Consider the following 7,096-nt stretch of genomic DNA (forward strand, 5'->3'; position numbering starts at 1 on the left):
AAATGGATGGATAGTTTACTTCCATTGTGGAAGAAAGTAAATTAATGAAAAAAGATGTAAATATATCTCAGTAAGTAAATGAAAACAGAGCACATTGGTGGTAGAGGGCTTGGGCTTTTTGGTAAAGTATCCCAAAATGCATTGCTGGCAGCCATATTGAAAGGCTAGAGTCATGTAATATTTCCGAACTGCAGATTTTTCTACATTTCCCACCAATGCATTTTCGTTGGCTGTATTAGATAGCTTTGTTTGTAAACATGCTTATTGTTGCTGATCATTCCCCCAGCGACACTGATAATGTCGAGGATGTCCGCGATTGTCAACTGCCACAATCAAAGTGGGAAAAGTATTACTAGCTTTTATCAAATTCCCAAGCGGAATTCTGGACAGACAAAAGCGACTGAAAAGAAAAGTGAACAGCAAAGGCAAGCATGGATTGCTGCACTCCACCAAATGATGACGTAAATTCAAATTCAAATTCAAATTTCTGTTTGTTCAAATTATTTCATTTCAGGTAATTAAGAACATTTTTGTGGTGATAGTTGTTGTACATAATGGAGCCACTAGATAGCACACTAGGAGCAAGTGTGTGGGTGACTGCTTTAGTAATATATATACAGGTAAAAGCCAGTAAATTAGAATATTTTGAAAAACTTGATTTATTTCAGTAATTGCATTCAAAAGGTGTAACTTGTACATTATATTTATTCATTGCACACAGACTGATGCATTCAAATGTTTATTTCATTTAATTTTGATGATTTGAAGTGGCAACAAATGAAAATCCAAAATTCCGTGTGTCACAAAATTAGAATATTACTTAAGGCTAATACAAAAAAGGGATTTTTAGAAATGTTGGCCAACTGAAAAGTATGAAAATGAAAAATATGAGCATGTACAATACTCAATACTTGGTTGGAGCTCCTTTTGCCTCAATTACTGCGTTAATGCGGCGTGGCATGGAGTCGATGAGTTTCTGGCACTGCTCAGGTGTTATGAGAGCCCAGGTTGCTCTGATAGTGGCCTTCAACTCTTCTGCGTTTTTGGGTCTGGCATTCTGCATCTTCCTTTTCACAATACCCCACAGATTTTCTATGGGGCTAAGGTCAGGGGAGTTGGCGGGCCAATTTAGAACAGAAATACCATGGTCCGTAAACCAGGCACAGGTAGATTTTGCGCTGTGTGCAGGCGCCAAGTCCTGTTGGAACTTGAAATCTCCATCTCCATAGAGCAGGTCAGCAGCAGGAAGCATGAAGTGCTCTAAAACTTGCTGGTAGACGGCTGCGTTGACCCTGGATCTCAGGAAACAGAGTGGACCGACACCAGCAAATGACATGGCACCCCAAACCATCACCCAACCATGCAAATTTTGCATTTCCTTTGGAAATCGAGGTCCCAGAGTCTGGAGGAAGACAGGAGAGGCACAGGATCCACGTTGCCTGAAGTCTAGTGTAAAGTTTCCACCATCAGTGATGGTTTGGGGTGCCATGTCATCTGCTGGTGTCGGTCCACTCTGTTTCCTGAGATCCAGGGTCAACGCAGCCGTCTACCAGCAAGTTTTAGAGCACTTCATGCTTCCTGCTGCTGACCTGCTCTATGGAGATGGAGATTTCAAGTTCCAACAGGACTTGGCGCCTGCACACAGCGCAAAATCTACCCGTGCCTGGTTTACGGACCATGGTATTTCTGTTCTAAATTGGCCCGCCAACTCCCCTGACCTTAGCCCCATAGAAAATCTGTGGGGTATTGTGAAAAGGAAGATGCAGAATGCCAGACCCAAAAACACAGAAGAGTTGAAGGCCACTATCAGAGCAACCTGGGCTCTCATAACACCTGAGCAGTGCCAGAAACTCATCGACTCCATGCCACGCCGCATTAACGCAGTAATTGAGGCAAAAGGAGCTCCAACCAAGTATTGAGTATTGTACATGCTCATATTTTTCATTTTCATACTTTTCAGTTGGCCAACATTTCTAAAAATCCCTTTTTTGTATTAGCCTTAAGTAATATTCTAATTTTGTGATACACGGAATTTTGGATTTTCATTTGTTGCCACTTCAAATCATCAAAATTAAATGAAATAAACATTTGAATGCATCAGTCTGTGTGCAATGAATAAATATAATGTACAAGTTACACCTTTTGAATGCAATTACTGAAATAAATCAAGTTTTTCAAAATATTCTAATTTACTGGCTTTTACCTGTATATATATATATATATATATATATATATATATATATATATATATATATATATATATATATATATATTTTAGGGCTGCAACAACTACCGTAATCGATTAAATCGATTAAAATCGATTATAAAAATTGTTGGCGATTCATTTAGTCATCGATTCGTTGGATGCTATGCGCATGCGCAGAGGCTACGTTTTTTTGTGGGTTTTTTTTAACCTTTTTTTAGAAACTGCAACATTTACAAACAGCTGAGAAACAATAATCAAAATTGTAAGGGTGTAAAGGTACGTGTATTTGTATCGAACCGTTTCGGTACGGGGGTTTCGTTTGGTGCGGAAGTGTACCGAACGATTTTCCACACGGACATATTAAGTAGCGTACTGCACGTTGTATAAACAATACTCAAAATACCGGACATTTGAGACATTTATGAAACTCCGCCCTGACAGCTCCGCAAAAGAGGACATGTCCGGTGAAAAGAGGACGTATGGTCAGTCTATCCTAGCCCTGTAATGATAGTGTTTGACCACATGGTGGTAGTAAGAGTCTACAAATGACTAGGAACCAATATATAGTATGTGTCAGGTAGGACTCTTTAGAGAGGTACACACCTTGTACGCACGAGTGTTGAAGTAGCGTTTGTAATACATAGTTTTCACGCCCGACTGATTTCCCATGATGCTCCGCGCGATCCGCCATTTTGAAAGGCAAGCGCACCGGTACAACATCAGGAAATTCATATATACGAACCCGTTCACAAACGTATGCATAATGGCCGAGAAACCAGCAAAAAAGAAGTATAAAGAAGGCTTGGACAACCAGACGTTGGAAAGATACAACCAGAAGACACAATGCATAGGCGTTGACCCGTACGAAGTGCCGAAACAAAGTTTCACGTATGACCACAAATGCCTCCCGGCCATAACGTACATAGACATTTTGAACTACCTCGTCAATTACACCAGTGCCTATACAATGGAGGAATTGAGGGCATTCAAGTCTCTGGAGGCGTACAACCAGTTTATTAACGGATGGGTCAGCGACGTTAAAAGCATGACTGCAAACGAGAAAGTGCTTGTAGTGGGCAGGGTATGTATATATAACGTACATTAAAACCATGTGTTTAGCGAGGACACGTCGGACTCCTTAGGATAAGGGGAGTCTGCCCAAGCCTGTCCTCTCCCATCCACTTATATTTATTTATATATGTGATAAATGTGTTAATTTATTCAATTTGTTAGTTTTGATAATGCCCAACTGAAGAGTATAAAATATAATTCACGAGTATGACAATTTTTTTTCACTTAAATCCCAGATTGAAATGGAAAATATATGAATTTAAAGTATGCCCCCTCTCAATAACCCCCAGCCCACACACACCTTGTTATGCGCCTGTATAGCATACTAAGTGGGTTACTGGTGGTGTATGGACTACTTATGTATATACACTGATGGTGACTGAATGTATTCGAAAAACTAACAAATTATTTATTCTGTATTTTCAGGTGCGTCATTCTCAAAGGATGAACGAAACAGCATTGCGGCCATGGATTATAGCATCACCAAGTGGGATTGTAGACAGTGCTCACTGTGATTGTATGGCAGGACTGGGAGAATCCTGCACACATGTTGGAGCCCTTCTGTTCTATACCATGGAAGCATATCGAATCAGTAAAGAGAAGACAGCTACACAAGAGAAATCTTACTGGTTATTACCAACCACCGTAGACAGGGTGAACTATTCAGAGGTCAGACACATTGATTTTACAACTGCAGAAACATTAAAGAAACAATTGGACAGTGCACGAAATGGGGGCAGTGTCAGCAAAAGAAACAACCTGAAACTTCCATGTGTTCCTGAACCGTCGCCGGATGAAATTAATAATTTCATGGACTCCTTATTCAAAACAGGATCAAGAGCTTCGGTACTATCCGTCCGGAAAACATACCAAGAACACTTTGTTCCAGACGTGCTAAAAGAAGGCTATTTACCGCCATCATTTTTGACCAGTGTTTGCTCGAAGCTATTGTCAATAATCGTGAAGCGTGTCAACTAGGCCAGGTGTGTTTTGTTTGCCTCCCAAGATGGCGGATGACCCGGGATAACCCGGATGTGTGACGTCACGTAAACACCATGTATTGGCGCACCTTCAAGCAGCAGTTCCAGCTGTACATGGCGGCTATGGCACTGCAGGATAAGCCGGATGCAAGGAAGGTAGCGTTACTGCTTACAATAGCAGGCCCACATGCCATTGAAGTTTACAACACTTTTGTGTTTGATAATCCAGATGAAAAAAAACAAGTTGGATGTTGTCATTGAAAAGTTTGATGCTCATTGCTCTCCCAAGAAGAATGAGACATATGAAAGATATGTGTTCCGTTCAAGAGTGCAAGCTCATGGAGAAAGTTTTGACAGTTTTGTGACTGATTTGAGGCTGAAAGCACAAACTTGCAACTTTGCTACACTGAAGGACTCTATGATAAGGGATCAGATTGTATGTGGCATAGAAGACAAAAAAGTCAGAGAAAGACTGTTGAGAGAGACAGAATTGTCGTTGGAGAATGCCATTAAAATTTGTCATGCAGCAGAATTGTCACAGATGCACGTCAAGACGTTTGGTGAAATGGCGTCCACCGCAGCCATCAGCGTGGGAGGCGACAATGTGCATGTCGTGTCAAGGGGATGGAAGTCGCAGCCTGCACAGCAGAAGAGTGACGTCATGTTCCAATGCAAGCGCTGTGGATCGCAGCACAAGCCAAAGCAGTGTCCCAAATGCTATGGAAAAAATCACTTTGCCAAACAATGTTTTGCTAACGGAAAACCATGCGCTAAAAAGGAAAAATCTGTCAATGTAGTGGAGGACACTGATCTGGGTGAAACATTCTTTGTTGGCCTAGTGAACAGTGAAAATAAAACTGAAGAAGTAGTCAATGCTGTTGAAAAAGACAAGTGGATTGCACCGCTACAAATAAATGGAACTCGAGTTAACATGAAACTAGATACTGGTGCAAAGGCAAATTTGATCAACATGTCAGACATCAAGGAATTGAGAGAAAAACCGAAAATCCACAAAACAACAGTTGTACTGAAAGACTACAATGGTCGTAGCATTGACAGTCTGGGCACATGCAAATTGAGAGTCACTGTAAAAGGAAAAGTGCACTACCTGCTATTTTCAGTTGTCACTGAAGAACGTGAGTCAATATTGGGTGACAAAGCATGTGAAGTTTTAGGACTGGTGAAAAGAGTGTATCTTGTGAACACAGATGTGAGCGCTCAAAAAATTGAAACTGATTCAATAGTGCAGAACTACGCTGGTGTGTTCACTGGTTTTGGTGCTTTACCTTTTACATACAAAATACAGCTTAAAGAGCAGGCACGTCCAGTTGTCCATGCAGCGCGAAGAGTTCCAGCAGCACTTAAAGAGCATCTCAAAAAGGAACTGGACCGGATGACAACACTGGGTGTAATAAAGAAAATTGAGGAACCAACAGATTGGGTAAACTCCATGGTCTGTGTGAAAAAGAAAAATGGCGATCTAAGAATATGCATGGATCCAAAAGACTTGAATGAAAACATAAAACGTGAGCACTACCAAATACCAAAACGTGAAGAAATAGCCAGTGAGATGGCTGGGGCAAAATATTTCTCAAAATTGGATGCGTCAAATGGCTTTTGGCAAATCAAACTAGACGAAAACAGTAGCAAATACTGCACTTTCAACACGCCTTTTGGTCGCTACTGCTTCCAACGCCTACCATTTGGGATCAAATCTGCATCAGAAATATTCCATAGAGCAATGTAACATATCATTGAAGGCTTGGAAGGCGTGCGAGCGTACATCGATGACATTGCTGTGTGGGGAAGAACAGCAAAAGAACACAACGAAAGGCTGACCAAAGTGTTGGAAAGAGTACAACAATATGGACTCAAATTAAACAAAAAGAAGTGTCAGTTTGGAGTGTCAGAGATAATTTTTCTGGGAGACAAGCTCAGTGCACATGGCGTTCAACCTGATGATGAAAAAATACACGCCATACAAAGAATGCCGAGTCCCACAGACAAGACAGGTGTACAGCGTATATTGGGCGTGGTCAACTATATTGGCAAGTTCATCCCAAACCTTGCTGTGAAAACATCCTGCATTCGTGAACTCCTTCACAATGACACAGAGTTCAAGTGGACGTCCAGGCACGAGAATGAGTGGCAGAGACTGAAGGAAACACTCACTACTGCACCTGTGCTGACGTTCTTCGACCCTACAAAGAAAACAAAGGTGTCAACAGATGCTTCAAAAGATGGACTGGGTGGAGTTTTACTACAGGCTGATGATGAACACTGGAAACCAGTAGCCTATGCATCACGATCCATGACACAGGCTGAATGTAGGTATGCTCAAATAGAAAAGGAATGTCTAGGGTTAGCATATGGCCTGCAGAGCTTCCACAACTATGTTTATGGTCTCCCTACCTTCACTGTAGAAACAGACCATCGCCCACTAGTTTCCATCATCAAGAAAAACTTGAATGACATGACACCACGAATACAACGTTTCATGATGAAGATGCAGCCATATGATTTTCAGCTCATCTACACACCTGGAAAGCACTTGATACTGGCTGATGCACTCTCCAGAGCACCCATGAAAAACAGCGTCAGTGCTACTGAAGAGGATGTACAAAACCATGTGAATATGGTGTCAGCTACACTTCCAGTGTCAGACATAAAATCACAACAAATCGCTGAGGAAACGGCAAAAGATGAAGAGTTGCAGCGTGTTATTACCAACATGCAGAATGGATGGCCTCCACGTTCCAGCCCACGGTTCTTCCATGTTAGAGGTGAACTAAGTGTTGTGGATGGACTTTTACTGAAGCGAAACCGAATAGTCATTCCA

At 41.5% G+C, this 7,096-nt stretch overlaps 1 long non-coding RNA gene across 1 annotated transcript; it reads right to left on the bottom strand.

Annotated features, from left to right (window-relative positions):
- Positions 1-4,456: 4,456 nt before the first annotated feature.
- On the bottom strand, positions 4,457-5,570 carry LOC140677459 (uncharacterized). The gene is made up of 3 exons (XR_012049254.1): positions 5,544-5,570; positions 5,366-5,434; positions 4,457-4,895 (listed from the first exon to the last, which is right to left on the bottom strand). It is a non-coding gene; the product is annotated as an uncharacterized lncRNA (long non-coding RNA).
- Between the last annotated feature and the right edge of the window lie 1,526 nt (positions 5,571-7,096).

The sequence above is a fragment of the Nerophis lumbriciformis genome, linkage group LG31 (genome assembly GCF_033978685.3).
Source record: "Nerophis lumbriciformis linkage group LG31, RoL_Nlum_v2.1, whole genome shotgun sequence".
NCBI classification, from domain to species: domain Eukaryota; kingdom Metazoa; phylum Chordata; class Actinopteri; order Syngnathiformes; family Syngnathidae; genus Nerophis; species Nerophis lumbriciformis.